Source organism: Carettochelys insculpta, chromosome 3 (assembly GCF_033958435.1).
Source record: "Carettochelys insculpta isolate YL-2023 chromosome 3, ASM3395843v1, whole genome shotgun sequence".
NCBI lineage: Eukaryota > Metazoa > Chordata > Testudines > Carettochelyidae > Carettochelys > Carettochelys insculpta.
Genome location: NC_134139.1, coordinates 65,789,717 through 65,808,921, shown reverse-complemented (window position 1 = coordinate 65,808,921; position 19,205 = coordinate 65,789,717). Strand labels below are relative to the sequence as shown.

Here is a 19,205-nt window from a genome sequence, read left to right as displayed (position 1 = left end):
TAGGTTTAGAGGCGACGTGGAGCGCGGGGGCGGAGTCCCACCCCCCCGGCACTGCGAGGTGGCAGCGCCGCCCCTGGGGTGGGCGCACGTACGCCCCGACGAGTGTCTGTTGGGAGGGGAGCGAGGTGGCGGGCGCCGCTTCCGGTCAGGGGCAGTTCGTAGGCAGGTGAGCAGCGGATGCTTGACGTGCACCTGGGGTCGGGTTCTCGCGGCTGAGCTGGTGTTTGAGGGAAGCCCCGGAACCTGGGGAGCGATGACAGATGCCGCCGTCGTTAGGTATTCGGTATGATCTTCCCGCGGCAGAATGTGCGCAGTGAAAACAATAGCAAGGGGGTTCGTCAGCCGCCTGGAGTAAGGTAGTAATTAGGCATTTGTTTTTCTTATCGGGCAGGAGCTGTGCCGGCGGTCAGTGGATGAAGCTGACGCTGAAGAATGAATAGGAAGTTTAAGTAGGTATTTTATTAATTTTATGCACTACACTCTACTTCTAAGCGCGTGTGTCCACGAGACATGCAAGTCGACTGCAGATACACAATTTTAGGTATGTCAAGTGTGTAGCTAAATTCGACATATCTGTGCTTGGCTAACTTGTCTGTTGTAACAGAGGAAGGCTGACAGCAGGGTTTTTCCCTTCGACCTTCCTTACTCCTTGCCTCTCACCACCAGCGCAGGGGTTGACTTTGACCCGAGAGCTTGATTTCATGCACTTGTGAAATCAAACCCCGAAAGATCGACTGAGTGCGACAGTTTTCCATGATAGTGTAGATTAGCCCTAAGCTTCTGGTGTCTGTAACTGTTACTCTGTGTCTTCTTTTGTTTCTTAATAGGTCTAGTGCCTGTCTCAGCAGGCAGAGAGAACTTAACATGATGCTTGTCACTTACACTACTGCCCTGGCCAAGGAGTTTTGATTAACAATTGTAAAAGTGAATATAATGGTCAGTTTCATTGGGCTATGCCAATGGATATACTCTAAACAGCAACATAGGTAATGTAGATGTCTGTCTGCATCCTAAAGATTAAATTGATTGGAGCATGTTGTCACAACTGTAAAGCTTAGAAACTTTTTTTCAAATGAGAGCTTTATGCTAGAGAAACTGATGGCATAAACTTTTCCCCACTATTCCCTCTCCGGGGAGACTATCTTATTGGTCATCGATGAGTAGATTTTTCAAGCCCCAGAGACAAATTACTACATTTTGAGGTTTTGTGTTAGTGCCTTCAGTTCTTGGTATCCATCAGTTCTTTAACATTTCCAGCCATAAGACCTGATTCCACAATTGCATTTTATTGCCATGTTAATCTTAAGTGAATCTTAGAGGGAAATAATACGTTTAAATGAGCTCTGTGTTAGTTCTCAGTCTCTTTTTGAACAAGGCCTCTGTGTTTTTATTTGAATAATTAGTAAGAGACCAACAGTTTTGTTTTCTTAGTGAAAGTGTTCACTGATGTTCCCAAATACAGTTTTGTTGTGCAGTCTTGTTTCTTTTGTTTTTAAATGATACGCAGGTGTTCTGCAAACACTTTTAGCTGTATGTGTTTAAAACAGAAGTAGATGTTTTACTGAAATCTATGGGGTCACTTGTGATAAGTGGGATATATGCAGGGGAGGGGTTGAGCCAAGCGTATTCTGATATTTTTCATAGACTGTGCACTACAGTTTTTTTCACATCAGGATTTATCTGAGTACAGGCCTTTTTGGCACTAAGGATTCAGCTGACTTTAGAGTAAGTTTTACTTCCTTTTTTGAAGGATAATTATTTTGGGTTTTTTTTTATGGTTTAGAAATAAGAATTTTTTTAAATCAATAATTGTGTACCCTTATTTATTCTGACATGAAGCTATAAGAGCATTGAATTTATAATAAGTTTTCTCACATTTTTATCTTTCCGTTCTTCTGTGAAGTGGGCATGGACTCCTATGTACCACAGGCAGAGGCCAAAGAGATTTTTCTTCTATTAACCAATGTTGTTACTGGGAACATATGCACATTTATGTGAAAAAGACAGAAAAAAATGGTTAGAACTTACATGCATTCGGTTACCCAAACGTGTCTTGTTTTAAATACTTTACTGATTTTTTGTTGTTGTAGAATGAAAGCCTTCCAGAAAAATTGAATATTGAGTCTCTAAGGGTGAAATAAATGCACCTTGCTGTCTTGAAAATACCCTTTGGAAACTACTGACATTTTAGGAAAATGGTAAGTGTTGTAATTTTGTGATTTAGAAAATAACTCAGTGTATAGTGTGGCAAAGTAATATGACTGTGATTGTATGATATGCACTTTTTAATTCAGAAAGACTTATACCTTCACTAGATAAAAAGATTAAATATCTTTCATTAATGTGAGTCAACGTGAGAAAAAGTAGTATCAGGACCACTCCAGCTATAATATATTTTGTTGAAATAACCTGACTTCTAAAAAATATTCTTATTTTACACAATATACAGTTTGACAAGCTGGACTTGCAAACTCTGCATTGATGTTGACAGCTTGACAGTAAAAGAATTAAGTAGCAACCAAAATGCATAAAATACACTGGTGGCCTTAGTGCAGTCCTTAGTGAATAGATCTGTGGCTACTGATGTTAGTGTCTACACCACCATACATTTGTCACTGAGTAGCATTCTTTTTGACAATATTAGTAAAGAAGTTAAGGATTGTTTTGGCATGGAGATGGTCACTTCAGGTATAGGTTGAGGCACTTAGGCAGTGGAGCAAACTTTTCCATTGCATTGGTTATATCTGTTCTGTGAATACAAGAGAAGGGACAGTTTTGTATTTAAGACCTGCATGGGTCCTGATTTTTTTTTTTTTTTTTTAAATGGGCAAATTGCAGGTCATGCTGCTGGTTGGATCCCTGATCGTGCGTGTGTGTGTGTGTGTGCGCGCATAAGTCCAATGTCTGATGATGGAGGTTGGTGTGCAAGGCTAGTGGTGGAGTGAAATGCAGCATGTGGGGCTTGGGGGGGCTCTCCCAACTGGTGCTGACAAGAACTAGCTGCGCACTACAAGCTGTGGTAGCTAGTTGCTGCACGTACATGCCAGACAGTGGCCAGTTATGTGTCACCTCTTCTACTCACCCATCAACCTTTTACATTCTCCCCTCACTGTCTTCTACCTACTTTGCCCCCGGCCCAGTCCCATTGCTCCTACATATATGCACTGGAGGATGCATCCCTCTCCCAGAGCTGTGAAGAGAATCAGCCTCAGTTGGCATGCTCAGCTGACCAACAGCCTGGCTAGCAGGTTCCTTCCATCCTCCGCTGGCTCTGGCTGGGCTAGTGACCCAGGAAAATCCAAGACCACCCAGCCCTGGTCGGGAGGAGACACACTCTGCATGTCCCAAAGCCCCATGCAGCCTCTCTGCCCCTCAGTCAAGCTTTGGAGTGGGCATGGGATGACTTCCAGCCTGTTCCCAATCCTGCAGGCTGTACAGCAGCCCCCTGGGTTAGCGGCTAAGCCTCTTCACTCTCTTGCCCCCCCACCTGCCCACCTTGTATCCTTCCACCAAGGAGCATGGGGCTGCTCAGTTTCTTAGGTGCCTTTCTCCTGAGCCACGTCTCTTGCAGGTTTGCTGAAGCTCTGTAGTCAGATTCCTTGAGCCCTGGTGCATAAGGCATCTTTGTGACTTAACCACTTCCTGCCAGTGCCACAGCTGGGAGACAGGAGGCTGCTGTGTTATCTTGATAGCCAGCAGCAGCCTGGGGGTGCTAGCTGCTTTTGACGCTGTGCAGCTAGGAAGGGACAAGCTGCTTCCAACCACAAGGGAGCTGTGGGATGAAGATGAGCTCTGCAAAGATGTGGGGCAGGTCATGCCCCCCCCACCACATACACAACACCACAGGCCCCTGTGGCTTGAAACAGCTGCTGTTCCTTCCAGGCCAAAAGGCTGCTCCTGGCCACATTCTGGTGTGAGCCCTGGCGTAAATCTGATGGGTGGGAAGGAGCAGGAGGGCTGTGTCCGTGGCTGCCCACTGCATAAGTGCCCTGGGAAGATATGGTGCTAGCTACCAGCAGAAATGGATTCATCCCAGAGGCCTAGCTAGACACAGACGATAAGAGAGAGCCTGACAGAAAAGGTCAAGTAGGTCAGTCATCCGCAAGTGAAAGAGCTGTATGGGAGAGTGAGTGTGTGATCTCTCCCTCCTGTGTGTGTGGGGAGAGTAGAGGTATGTGTTAGCCCACTCTAACACCTTAAAAACAAGAAGGTAAACAGAACCCGAATACCCAGTGTTTCTTTGTAGTGGAGGGTTCAGTTAACTCGATGCTTAATTTGAACTTTGGCACTTCATAATTCTGATTGATGGCTGTTGAACTGGCTTGAATACCAGTAATTTCACTAGGTGCCCACATTCAGCATAGTTCTAATTAGGGTGACCATATTTTCCTGTCAGTCTGGTACCTTTCACCAATAGTAAATTAACAGTAAATATTTAGAGAAGGGGCAAAGAAAGCATATTTTTCTAATCTGTTCCTTTTGACTTGCTGCAGGTCAGAAGCATATTGCATACGGGCATGCAAATGAGCACACGTTCCCTTGCACCCCACTGTGCCTCAGAATTCCTCTGTTTAGAATTACTTCTGAGTTGTTTCACTTCACAGTAGTCATTCTCTGAGAACTGTTCAAACCATTTGTCTCTGTTTTACCCACTTCTGTCCTTGTGACAGAATTCATGTAATATACTATATATTTCGTAGGATCATAGAATGCTTGGACTGGAAGGGACCTTGAGAGGTTATTGAGTCCAGCCCCCTGCCTTCATGGCAGGACCCCATACTGTCTAGACCATCCCTGATAGACATTTATCTAACTGTTCTTAAATACCTCCAGAGATTTGAGTATATCTGTTCAAGAAGTCCTCCTGTTCAAGAACTCCTGTTTAAAGATTCTGTTCTTATTTGAGACAGCAGTTCCTGGATAACATCTCATACTCCCTTTGGAGTCTCTTTTGAAAGATGTATTCTGTCACTTTTAGCTTTCAACTTTCTTTGATGTTGGTGGCAGAGATAGCCAGGCTTTTGGACTATGGTATCAGAAGTTTGCCAAAGGCATTCAACTCTACTTTCTTTCTAATCTAACCCAGATGGTATAGTATATCAGCTTTCTCAGTGCCTGGCTGAGCTAAGGATTTAGCCGAGTGTGAGCCGGCTAATGCTCAATTCAGATAAGATGGGCAATACTAGTTAATTGGGGTTTAGTGAGGGTGGTTTCCTCACGTTCATTAAGGAGAGTTTTCGATCTTCACTCCCAGTTGCCCAAAATAGCATTTTTTTCTCATCACTAACTTGTGCAAGAATTAAAATAATTTATGTCAACATGGAGGTTTCTACACTTTATTCATGTTTATATTGCCTTCACATGGTATTATATTGGTCTATTTTTAAAGATACTTTCATTACATAAATACTTCATCTACATGGGAAAAGAATCTATGTATTTAGGTTTGTTGGATAGGAAGTTCTTAAATTTTATTCTCTATGAAAACCATTCTCTCAAATGATTGAGAACTTGAATGATAACAGACTGCACATCACAGTGATGATTGCACTTGGGGATAGGCTGAACAAATAGTTCTCAGTCATACTTGCAGTTTTTTTGATCATGTCATACTAACTCAGATATTTCATGCTTCAGAATGTTGCACAAACACACACTCTCAAAAAACAATCCTGGAATGTCATAATTTTGTATTACATTTTGTACTTATATGGCCTCATGGATTACTGAGGAGAGGGGTTGTCTAGTGCCAGGCATCACTCACCATGTGGGAAAGTAGCTCACATTCTCACTCCACTTTCCCTTAGCTCCTGCTTCCATGGTCAGTGCTGAGAGGTGATAGACCCCTTCTGCTGCTGTGTGCCCTTCCTTGTGGGAGGGGAGTGCAGGGAGATGGAGGAGGGAGTCGGGTGGTAGTGGGAAGGATGGGATCTGGGGGACATGTACACACCACTCGGACTGCTGGGCTGGATTTCAAAATTGCTCCAGCAGTGATCACCCACAGGCTGTGAGTTTGAGACCCCAACTGTAGATTATTTTTAAGAGATGTGTTTGTATCCATAAGATGATGTAGCCTTGCAGAAATTTACAATAAAAGCGTTTTTTCATCATCTTGGTAAGAATGTGAGGATAGAGTTTTGTCTTGTGTATTTTCATCATAGAGTCTCAGAGCTGTGTAATTAATATATCTGGGAAAATTAAAACTTGAAAACAGCATATGGATACTTTTTGGAAGACTCCTAGTCGTTTGCTATTCCTTGTTATTTAATATGGTCTTTTTTGTCCATGAGAGATGGTGGTTAGCAGCAGTGGTGAGGATCTATGGGCAGTGTTTGAGTCTGCAGCTTCTGTCATGGCTTATTCGGTCCAATATTGGATTTGCACAGTCGACTGCAATAACCGCATGTCAGTCTATTTCTGAATTCTTGAATCTGAGACTTCTAAGACTACGTTCTTTTGCGTGGCTTGCACATATACTATCGATGGATGATGTGCCCTGTCGTAGCAATTGTCGCCAGGTATTTCAATCTGATGATGTAGATTCCCAGGATTTTAGATAGATGTTGAATTTTTTCCTGGCCTTTTTGCATGTATTCTTGAATTTTAGCTTTGGTCTTCCCCTTGTTCTCAACCTACATGCCAATTCACCAAAGAGGATTTCTTTGGGAAGATGTTCATTACTCATTTTTTCTCACATGACCAAGCCATTGTAGTCTTCTGCTGTTGAGGATCACTATGAGGCTGGGTAAGCCAGATCTTGACAGGACATCTGCATGTGAAACTTTATTTTGCCAGTTGATTATCATAATTCTGCATAGGCAGTGAAGATGGAAGCTGTTCAGGTTTTTCTCCTGGTTCGAGTAGGTGGTCCATGCCTCAGAACCATATAGAAGGATACACAATACACATTCCTGGTAGATTAGTATCTTTGTTTTCACTGTCAGTTTAGGATTGTTCCATGCTCATTTCGTAGGTGTGCCAAATATCATAGCTGCTTTCCCGATTCTGATGTTCGGTTCTTCATCCATGGATAGGTTTGTGGTGACAGTAGATCCAAGGTAACAGAGTTGTTGAACCACCTCTAAGGGGCTGTTATTTAGAAAAATATTGGGTCGCTGAGATATACCTTTAGTGAATACAGCAGTTTTCTTCATGCTTATGTCAAGGGAAAACAACTTACAGGCTCTGGAGAGAGAATTCATGAGTGATTGTGGCATGTCCTCATTATGAGCAATGAGAGGAGCAGCATCTGCGAAGAGGAGTTTCCTGATGAGGACTTTTTTGGCCTTGAGTCTTGCCAGGTTGTATACAGAGCCATCTAATCTTGTGTGGAGAAATACATCACGGTGTGAGTTTTTTTGAAATGTGCAATTTAGTAGAACTGAGAAGAATATGCCGAAGAGGGTGGGGACAAGAACACACCCTTGTTTGGCTCCACTGTTCATTGCAGATAGTTCTGGTGTGGATCTATCATATTGCATTGTTGCTTTCATGTTTTCATGAAAGGATGTTATGAGTTTGAGTAGGGTCAGTACGCAGCCAATCTTGGGTAATAATTTGTATAGTCATGATCTACTGACTATGTCAAAAGCCTTTAAGTCCACAAATGCTATGAATAACGGCTTTCCTTGCTCTCTGTATTTTTCCTGTAGTTGTTGAAGTGAGAAAATCATGTCCATTATTGACCTGCCAGCCCTGAAGCCACATCGTGTTTCTGGATAGACTTGATCTACGAGTTTTTGCAGGCATCTACAAATGACACGGGCAAAAGCTTTGCCTGTGATACTCAGTAACGAGATGCCTCTGTAGTTGTTGCAGTCATCCTTATCCTTTGTTTTTAAAGAGAGTGATGATGTTTTCATCCTTCATGTCATGTGGGACATCACCTGCTCTCCAACATTTTACGAGTAAATCATAGAGGTAGGGGAAGAGCACAGCCTTGTTTGCCTTCAGGAGAGAACATCAAAAGCTTGAGAAAGTTCCTCCTCCGTAGGCTTTGCATCTAGCTCAGGCATTTCTGGAAGAGTTGGGATGAGGTTGTCAAGTTCAGGTTGTATTGTATGCTCATGGGAATAAAGACTGGAATAGTGTTCCACCCATCTGGACATCTGCAGCTTTTTGTCTGTAATCACCTGTCCATTTAAATGCTTCAGTGGGGCGGCTTTGGTAATGTTTGGTTCAGGTGCTTTCTTCAATCCATCATACATGGTTTTCAGGTCGCCCATATCAGATGCCAATAGTTGTTCACACTCTGCCTGGATTATTAACTTGTTTGCACACTTCCTGTTGTCTATATGTAATCAATATAAAGAATACATACTTGTAAATCTCACTTGATAGCTATCACTAACACTAGGAAGTGATAGATCAGTAAACTATCCATGACCCAATACGTCATTTGAAAATAAACTGCAATTAGACAGGCCACTGTTTTTTACGTATGCTTCCTGAAGGATGCTTTAATTTCTAGTATTGAGACAGAACTACTAAACAGTATCTGACTAAGGACGCAAGAGACTCCTCAGGATTATTTGAATAGGCACTGTGTTCTTTCACAGAGGGAAATGTAGCCAGCTAACGTACATACTCAAGAAGCTATTAGAACTTGCCCAGTTGTGGGGATATCCAATAATGAGATTATACATAACAATGCACTAATGAGCTCATGCTGCAAGGGAACAGTCCAGAGTGGTAATTGTGTCTGTAAGAACAGAGGGTTGGATGGTGTAATTGTAACCTTAAAGTAATTTTTGGTTCTTCAAAAACTTAAATATAATTAGAGGATTTTTACCCTTGAGTCTTGTGATTCTAGCACAAGATGGAGCAGAACTCCCCCAGTTAGAAGTTTTTTCACTTTCTGAGGCAATAATTGTTAAATGAGACATAATGTTCTTTTTTCTTCCATGTGCCAAGCACACAGCAATTAAGTGTGCATGATTAGCTAGAACTATCTTAGCTAATCTTTTCTGTGTCAAGTGGGAGGAGGCCTTGGCATCACACAAACTTTGGCCTTGCTGTTGCCACCATTTTACAGAGATTTTTATGAGATAATAGTAAAATAGGATGGCCCGGACCACTTTCCAAAATATTGGAGTGCCCCCACCCCGCCCCTGTCAAGTTACTGCTCAGCCATGCTTTAGGTGATGTACTATTGGCTTCTACCTGTTCTCACTGGACTTTCCAATTCACTTTTACTCTGTAGACGTTAGCTCAGCTTTATATTCTTTGTGTGATTAAAATGAATATTTGTTCTATAAAATAGGCCAAGCTATGTCTAACGATATAGCAACATCATCTCAGTGCAGATCAGAGTTAATACCACATTATTTTATTTTGAACTAATGAAAATAATTTGAAATAGACTGTGTTCTTCTGGACGACTTACTATGATAGTCATTTCAAATTAAGAGAAAGAAGTAAAAGGAACCACTGAAATGTTAGTTCCTTGGAGGTTTTGTGCCAGTGTTCAAGTTTTGTATGAGAGAAGCAAACTGATTTAAAAAAAAATCAAGTTCACAGCCCAGCTTACTTGATCCTTATTTTCACTAACCTCTAAATAAAGGATATATTTAAAATACTAATGTAATCCCACACGCCCACTCCAAAAGCCTTTGAAAGTTTCATTTTTTACTGACCCTACCCAGCCATAATTTTTGCACACTTGTTATTAAATGGCTATACACTATCACAACTTGACTTAATATGTTCTGGTTTTAGACTAACTGGTGCTGCTGTTGGAAATATTTTGGTAAAGTTTGCAATGTTTGACTTGATAATACTCATTTCAGTGATGAGTATCTTCTCATGCAGTCACTAGTTTTGCAACAGTGAAAAAGAAAAACTTTCAAATAGCTGAACTCCCTGCAATCATAGGGTCAGCTGAGCCTTTCTTCTAAGGTAGACTATTCCCAGCCACAACAAAAAAATTGTTACTAAAAAGTTACATTGTTGGACTACTGTAACTTAAATTACATACTCACTGTGACAGTGACATAAGCAGTCAATATGATTGCTGAAAGTTTTGAGATTTTAAATAGTTAATGGAAAGAGAAGGGGATGCAAATAAGGAAAAAATAGTTAAGGTTTGCAGGGAAAAAAATGTGGGCAGCCAAAGCAGGAAGAGCTGATGAAAGCCCAATAAGTAGATAAGAAGGCTGATAGAAAGTAGGATGGAGGTCAGGAATGGTCAAAAGTAGAAAATGCATAAATGAGATGGAAAACTAAAATTAGTGATTTTTAAAATAGTTAACATATTCAACTCGTTGTTTAAAATGTCTTTAAAAAGAAGAAACCTTGAAGGGAGAGCCTATAAAAATAACTGGGAAAAGAGACAGAGTGATAGCCATGCTTGTCCATATACTATCAAAACAAAAAAACAGACCAACACTTTAAAGACTAACCAAATAATTTATGAGGTGATGAGCTTTCGTGGGACAGACCCACTTCTTCAGACTTTGAATCAATTATTTGGTTAGTCTTTAAAGTGCTACTGGACTGCTTTTTTGTTTTGGGAAAAGAGAAGATACTTCATTTCAGGAAGAAGGGTTCTTTTGAAGTTGGGGTTTATTTTGGAAAGAGCCCCATCTACACTTCTTTTCTTCTTTCGAAAGAATCTCTTCCAAAAAGAGATTATGCAAGTGAAACACAATACGTGTAAATCAGTGCCTCATTTACCTTTTAGATTGCCCTCACTTGCATTCTTCTTTAAAGAAAGGAATGCAAGTGTAGACGTAGCCAGACAGAAAATGCTACAACTCACCCCGCTTTGCTTTAAGCTGGCTCTTCATATGCTGATTCTGATCACGCCCTTTGTGACAAAATCCCCTTAGTCTGCAAGCATGACCAGGACAACACCCCTCCACTCATTCTTAGGACAGAGGTTTTCAACTTTTTTCTTTCTGAGCCTCTCCCTGCCCCCCTCCCTAACATGCTATAAAAACTTAACAGCCAACCTGTGCCACAACTGTGTTTTGCTTGTTGGGTTTTTGCATACACGGACGAAAAGATGGGTCCGGTGTTCTGGGATAACAAGTAGGCCAATCTCCAGAGCCCCATGCCACAGTGAGCCCTGTGAAGCTCAGTTGCACAGGTTTTGGCCCCAGGTTCTAGTGAGTGTAACATTGGCCCTGCTCTTGGGTTTATTTTGGTGTATTCTTTGAAATCTGTTTGAAACTTTCCCTACTACCCATTGGGCCATGAGCCCTTAGTTGAGAGCATCTGTCCTAGAATGTGTCTATGATGAAATTAGACATCTGTGTCTGGCCAGTGCCAGCTGGTTCCAGGTTGCAGGGCTCAGGTGAGTGTCTGTTTAATTGCCATGTAGACATTTGGGTTTGGGCTGGAGCCAGGGCTTTAGTATCCCAACAGGTGGAAGTGTCTCAGAACTTGGGCTGCAGCCCAAAGCCAAATCTGCACCACAAGTAAACAACTAGTTTGCCTGAGACCCACAAGCCTGAGTTAGCTGGCAAAGACCAGTTGGAGCTGTCCAATGGCATTGTTTGACATACCCATCAAATGATATTTAAAATGTATTTCCATATGCCATGATGCCAAATAGGGAGGCATTACAAATGCTTGGGCAGACTGAGATATATAAAACAACTCAGGGACTAGGGATACAGATCCTTTTCAGAAAAAATGGTGCTAATCCTCCAAGATAAAATATAGTTTGAAAAATAAATATTAAATGGAGAAGGGAGCCTTGGGATGCTAGAGATTAAGGGCTGTTATGGAGAACAGATTAGTCATGAGTTTGCATGTGATATGGATGATGAAAGGGCCAAGCAGCTCTGGTCTGAATATGTCACAACCTTGCAATGGGAGGCATTGAAATCTGCTCTTGATGGACATGATCCAGTGCTCCAGGAAGGGTGTGATCAGTTCTGGTTGCTATGTAACAAAAATGTTTTACAATTAGGATTGGTTTTGAGTAGAGTAACACAAATTATCTGAGAGGTGGAAGTACTGATTTTCAAAGAAAGCTTAAATGAGTTTAACAAGTATAATGTAGATGAGACAAATTCGGGACCTGGGGGCAAGGGGCATGCTTTCAAACAACTGAAGGCTATAAGCACCAAGGTCAATACCCAGGAGTAAATGGAATGAAACTGAGAAAGGGAAAATATAAGCTGAGTAGCTGGAAATGCTGCCTAGTGGTGAGATGTGTTAGGCTTTGAAATGTGGAATAGATGACCAATGCAAGTGATAGAAACAACATTACTTCAGACGTGTAAACTTTTACATTGAATGGACAAAATATTTACTGCAGACAACAATCCTGTTACGGCAAGAGGATGGATTCAGTGATCTAATAGGTTTTTCCATCTCTGACTTCTACCACTTCAATATTTTAAATTCCTAATTTTTAAGCTTCTTTAAAACACACACTATTGTATCTTATTGCTTTGGAAATAAAGTACAAAATTTTGTGTAGGAAACACTACTTCTCACTAGTTACATAAAGTAGTTCAAAGTTTAAACAAATTGTGCTGCTGGATAATTTGTAACTAAAAGGTACTGCCTCTCATACTAGCCGTATAGCTAGTTAGTCTACCCTTTGGAATTTAAATTGTAGGTATATTTATTTTAATGGCTAGTCATGAAAATCCTATGTTTAACTACATTTCTTTGCACTATTCTCTGTCAAGAACACTCACATTTTATAACCTACTGATTTTACTGGTGTCATATTGTAATTATTAATTAAAAATCATCTGTGCAACTTCATGACTGGATTAATTCAGTTTTATATGCCTTAAATAACTAGTGGGCAATTTGTGGCCTGAGGGCCTCGTGCGACCCATGTGAGTTCTATATGTGGCCCATAAGACATTTTGTTACTGTTGCCCATGCACTGAGTTGCCAGATTCCACTGGTTTCTGTTTGTGTCACTTTTTGTGTCAGTTTTGCTAATGTGACACAAAAGTAAAGCAAGAGGAGGTGAAGCAAGGCACATGCTGACTGCACAGAATATTGACTGTAAAAATGGCATGCTCCTTCTCGCCATAGTCAAAGTGCTGCTATAGCTTGATTGGCAAACCCTGCAAATTTTAGGTATGGAAGCACAGTTAGCAAAACTACCTTATCTCAAGAGACTGTCTTGGTTATGACAGTCTTGCAGCCTGTTGAGATCACATGATCCACTCACCAGCCTAGGTTGCCCATAGCTGCCTTAACTTCTCTCTGAAGGTAGAACTAATTGAATTTTGGGTTGAATGGATAGAGTAATAGTTCAAAGCAAATTGTCCTCCTACTTTCACTGTTTCCTTGTGCCTTGGATAAGGCAGTGGAGAATAAACCTGGTACTGAAACCTCAGATATTCAATTATTAGCTTGCTATGTATCTTATTCTTTTTATATTATTGTATGTGGCAGAAAAAACGTGAGATGTACAATCAAGGTATGAATTACTGAGCAGTTTTGAGTTCAGTTTACTATCAAATACATGCTTCGTGCACGTGATTGATTTAGCAATACCATTCCCAAAAGTAATTCCTTTAATTTACCCTCTGTTTGGCAAAGCTCATGCAGATTAGTTATATGAGTGACATAGCTTCCTGTATATTAGAAATAATAATAATCGGTACATGCATGTGCACTCAGTAACTAAACTGCTTTCTTTAGGAAAAGCATGAATTACGTGGAATAATAAGCATTTCAGAAAAAATGTGATGTTTCTGTCAGCCTCTCCCCTGAACTGCTTCTAACAGCTGCCTCCCTCCCATGCCACCGCACCTTGGAATCGAAACACTGTTTATATCCATTTGATCTGGTAGGTCCCAGCATTGTGAAACAATGGTTGAAACTTTTTTTATTTGGAAGGAAGGTCATCAGATTCATCATATTGAAGAATTGGAAGGGACTGTGAGAGGTCATTGAATCCAATCCCCTATACTCACAGCCGGACCTATCACCATCCTTGACAGATTTTTGTTTTTTTAACTTTAATCTGCCCAGACCCTTGAAAAGTCCCCTCAAAGACTGAGCTCACAACCCTAGGTCTACAAGTCCAGTGCTCGAGCTGTTTCTCCCCCTTCCACAATTTCACCAATCCTGCATCTAACAGCTGAACCTCTTTGTCTTTCTAGTGTGCACCTACATGTTCTTATCTAGGAACACGTTCTGTTTTGTCCTTGGCTGTTCTTCTCAGAGCTCCCATATAAGTTGAAGACACCAAAAAGTCTCGTAAGAGGGGTGTCCACCTTGTGTTCTGCAGGCCAGAGTCTGGCCCGCTGAGCCTTTTTATCTGCCCTGCTGAGATGGCAGCAGCACCATTTTTTAACAGGCGGTTGTTTGTCTCTGATATTAGAGACAGCAAACAGCTGGAGCCACCACCACGGCCGTCTTTTGTTGCTCGTAGTAGGTGAGCACATAGGACAAGGGGAGCCTGCAGGGGACACAGCAGCAGGAGGTGGGGAGTCTGGGGCAGAGCAGCTTCCACCTCAGCCTGGACTCCTCCTCCTGCTGCCATAGGAGTCTGGGGCTTGTGGTGAATCACATGCCCGGCCCAGGCTCCCTACTGTGTTGTTGTTCCCCACTTATGTGCCGGTAGAAAGGCTCTGGCCCTGCAAGTTGGAGGCACTGGCTGAGGGGTAACAAAGCCCTGGGAGCTGCCGGGGGACAGATGGCACCGCTGCTCCCCGGGCTCTTCCCCCATTAATAACCAGGAGACATTTACCTACTGCTCTGGGGAACTGCCACCTGCCTCTCCCCTTCGTGCTACCAGGGCTGTGCTGGGTCAGGTCATAGAGCAACCAGTTTGGGGCTGGGGGCAGTTTGGGTCTGCAAGGGGGTTGCAGCTGGGAGTGGTTTGGTGCTGGGGGCGGGGTGGTGGTTTGAAGCTATTTAGTGTTTGGCTCATGCAACCCATAAAAAATTTCTGTGTGGCCCCTCATGAGAAAAGGTTGGACACCCTTGTCTGGTAACCAACTACAGAATAACCATTACTATATGTCAAAATACAGAGAATAATACAGTGATTCCTGCAGTATTCATAACATTGAACGGCATATGCGTTTTTGTCACACTGCATACTCATTTTTCTCAGGCTGTGGATGGAAATTGTGTTCATGTTGGTAAAACAGTGATGATGCTATTTCACAGAGAACAGTACTTGAAGGAACTGCCTGTGTTTAATTCTTACTGCTGCTCTTACATGCTTAAATTGCAATAGAAAAGGGTGCTTCCCCCCCACTCCAACCTTCAGATAGCTAAAAAAGGTGCCATTGTTTGTTTCTGAAGAGATGCTCGGAAATAATCTATGCTAGTGGAATTCAAAGCTTGCCACACTTGTGGTTGTCGTCTTTCCATATTTGATGCATTATATTATACAAGACTTTATTTAATAATATTAGAAAAATAAATACCTTCTGACCTTCGCATCTGCACGAAACTCTGAGATGGAATAGTGATCACAGACGCAAGTATGGCAACGTGACTGAATGCATCAAAGAGTGGCTAGCTGTGGAAGGGCTTTGAACCTTGCGCAGCCTGTAGCAACCCCTCCCCCCCCAAATGCAGCTGGAAATGGGGCTGCTTTGCCTGTTCCCTGTGAGTAGTGCACAGACACCGGTGCTGCCCCCACGCATTAGAGGGCATGATGCCAAACCCCATCCCTTCCATGCCTTTCAGTGCAGGTGGTGTCAGTTCCCGCAGGGGTTCCCTGCTGGTTGGCAGGCTGCCTTGCCTGGGTGAGCGCCTTGGCTAATAATCTTGAGCATGTGTGGTGAATTTGAAGAAATATTATTTCTTATGCGTTCGCCACAACACAGTGTCTTATCTCCGTATCTGGCGAGCAGTGAACATATTGGACACCATGGATCTATGCTGTCTCTTGTCCAGGGCATATTACTGCAAAACACTACCTGTTGCACAGAAGGCCCCACACAAGTTTCAGAATGCTGCATGGTCTAGTGGACCAGACCTGGAGTCAAAAAACATGGGTTTTGCTTTGTGACCTGCCAGAGAGGTGCTGTGTCCTTTGGCAAGCTGGTTAATCTTGTCTAACTTCCCCTTCTGTAATATGGGGATAGTAATACTTATATAGGGAAACTCTCTAGGCCTACTGGAGGATATTCTTGGTGGCTGAAATGGAAGTGCCCTGTAAAGATCAGGAATACTACCTTAGCCTTTCCTATTTAAAGAGTCGTACAAGAGCCATAGAATCATAGAAGAGTTGGACTGGAAGGGACCTCGAGAGGCCATCGAGTCCAGCCCCCTGCCCTCATGGCAGGACCGAGCACTTTCTAGACCATCCCTGAAAGCCATCTATCTAACCTCTTCTTAAATAGCTCCGGTGATGGAGATTCTACCACCTGCCTTGGCAATTTGTTCCAGTGTTTGATCACCCTGACAGTTAGGAACTTTATCCTAATGTCCAACCTGAACCTCCCCTGCTGCAATTTCAGTCCATTGCCTCTTGTTCTATCCTCAGAGGCAAGGAAGAACAAGTTCCCTCCCTCTGCCTTATGACACCCTTTTAAATACCTGAAAACTGCTATCATGTCCCCCCTCAATCTTCTCTTTTCCAAACTAAACAAGCCCAATTCTTTCAGCCTTTCTTCATAGGTCATGTTCTCTAGACCTTTGATCATTCTCGTTGCTCTCCTCTAGACCCTCTCCAATTTCTTCACATCCTTCCTGAACTGCGGTGCCCAGAACTGGACACAATACTCCAGCTGAGGCCTAACCAGCTCAGAGTAGAGCGGGAGAATGACTTCTCGTTTCTTGTTCACAACACACCTGTTAATGCATCCCAGAATCATGTTTGCCTTTTTCGCAACAGCATCACACTGTTGACTCATATTTAGCTTGTGATCCACTATAACCCCCAGATCCCTTTCTGCTGTAGGCATTCCTAGGCAGTCCTTTCCCATTCTGTATATGTGACACTGATTGTTTCTTCCTAAGTGGAGCACTTTGCATTTGTCCTTATTAAACTTCATCCTGTTTACCTCAGCCCATTTCTCCAGTTTATCCAGATCCTTTTGAATTATGACCCTATCCTCCAAAGAAGTTGCAACCCCTCCCAGCTTGGTATCATCTGCAAACTTTATAAGTGTACTTTCTATGTCAATATCTAAATCGTTAATGAAGATATTGAACAGAACCAGTCCCAAAACAGACCCCTGCGGAACCCCACTAGTTATACTTTTCCAGCAGGATTGAAAACCATTAATAACTACTCTCTGGGTACAGTTATCCAGCCAGTTGTTCACCCACCTTATAGTATCCCCATCTAAGTTGTATTTGAGTAGTTTATTGATAAGTATATTGTGTGAGACCGTGTCAAATGCTTTACTGAAGTCTAGGTATATCACATCCACCGCTTCTCCCTTATCCACAAGGCTTGTTATTCTATCAAAGAAAGCTATTAGATTGGTTTGACATGATCTGTTTTTAACAAAACCATGCTGGCTGTTCCCTAGCACCTTACCACCTTCCAAATGCTTGCAGATGATTTCTTTAATTACCCGCTCCATTATCTTTCCTGGCACAGAAGTTAAGCTGACTGGCCTGTAGTTTCCCGGGTTATTCTTGTTCCCCTTTTTATAAATGGGTACTATATTTGCCCTTTTCCAGTCTTCTGGAATCTCTCTCGTCTCCCACTATTTACCAAAAATGATTACTAAAGGCTCAGATACCTCTTCTATCAGCTCCTTGAGGATTCTAGGATGCATTTCATCAGGCCCTGGTGATTTGCAGACATCTAATTTTTCTAAGTAAATTTTAATTTGTTCTTTTCTTATTTCAACTTCAAAGCCTACCCCTTTTCCACTAGCATTCTCTATGTCAGGCATTCCTTCCGATTTCTCAGTGAAGACCGAAACAAAGAAATCATTAAACATCTCTGCCATTTCCAAATTCCCTGTTACTGTTCCTCCCTCCTCACTGACCAATGGCCCTACCCTCTCCTTAGTCTTCCTCTTGCTACCAATGTATTTGTAAAAAGCCTTCTTGTTTCCCTTTATGCTTGTAGCTAGTTTGAGCTCATTTTGTGCCTTAGCCTTTCTAATCTTGCTCCTGCATGTTCGTGTTGTTTACCTGTATTCGTCCTTTGTAATTTGTCCTAGTTTCCATTTCTTATACGATTCCTTTTTTATTTTGAGATCATGCGAGATCTCCTGGTTAAGCCAAGGCAGTCTTTTGGCATGTTTTCTATCTTTCCTACACAGTGGGATAGCTTGCTTTTGGGGCCTTAATAATGTCCCTTTGAAAAACTGCCAACTTTCTTCAGTTTCCTCTCAGTTTAGCTTCCCATGGGACCTTACCTACCAGCTGTCTGAGTCTACCAAAATCTGCCTTCCTGAAATCCATTATCTCTATTGTACTGTTTTCCCTTCTACCCTTCCTTAGAATTGTGAACTCTATGATTTCATGATCACTTTCACCCAAGCATCCTTCCACTTTCAAATTCTCAATAATTTCCTCCCTATTTGTTAAAGTCATAATTATTCAGTAAGAATTAAAAAGAAAAGCATGGTAGCACCAAGCATAAAAACTAGCAATTTAAAAAAAACTGAAGTGAAGTATAAAACAAGGGATGAGTAAAGACCATGGTCCTTTGTACACTGGAATTACCATATTTTAAATATGGTGCCAAGATACCACAGTTAAAAGTGCATTAGAAATGCATAAGCATGGTGTGCTTGTTTGTTTTTAACTTGAAAACGCATCTGATTTCCTCCTTTCTGATTTTGTCTTTTGGCAACCTGCTTGGATTGGACTGGAACTGTAATTGCTGTGTCTAGTTTTTAAACAAAGGCATCAATGTATGTGCCAATTTGAATCAAAGCACTTTTGTTAGCAGCTCCATTTGATGTCAACACAGTCCTGTTCAGCGCTGGCTTTTTCTCAGTACAACAGAGCCAGCAAATTTTGTGTAGGAAGTCTCAGAGGGGTAGCTGTGGCATTCTGTAGCTTCGCAAATAACAAGGGGTGTGTCTACACAACAAAGTTATTTCAGAATAACAGCAGTTATTCCAAAATAACTTTGTGAGCATCTAAACAGCGAAACCACTATTTTGAAATATTTTGAAATAGCGGGTGCCTTATTTTGAGTTCTGTAAACCTCATTCTATGAGGAGTAGCACCTATCCTGAATAGACGTTTTGGAATAGGGGCAATGTAGACCGGCAATAGGGTCTATTTCAAAATAAGCTATTCTGGAATAGTTTATTCCAAAATAATGCTACTGTGTAGACATA

The 19,205-nt window shown here is 41.9% G+C and overlaps 2 protein-coding genes across 17 annotated transcripts in view; both read left to right on the top strand.

Annotated features, from left to right (window-relative positions):
• SCCPDH (saccharopine dehydrogenase (putative)) overlaps nucleotides 1-19,205 on the top strand; it is a 406,234-nt gene that overhangs the window by 223,634 nt on the left and 163,395 nt on the right. The gene's annotated exons all lie outside the window — the stretch shown is intronic.
• Nucleotides 1-19,205, top strand: part of CNST (consortin, connexin sorting protein) — a 104,418-nt gene that overhangs the window by 194 nt on the left and 85,019 nt on the right. For 6 of the 16 annotated variants that reach the window (XM_074990044.1, XM_074990042.1, XM_074990045.1 and 3 more), the window contains exons 2-3: nucleotides 392-449; nucleotides 2,091-2,198. The gene's annotated coding sequence lies outside the window, so the exon portion shown is untranslated. Of the gene's footprint in view, nucleotides 1-33; nucleotides 284-391; nucleotides 542-827; nucleotides 987-2,090; nucleotides 2,199-13,668; nucleotides 13,772-19,205 lie in introns of those variants that run through there. The other 10 variants (XM_074990054.1, XM_074990053.1, XM_074990052.1 and 7 more) reach the window with 7 other exon arrangements.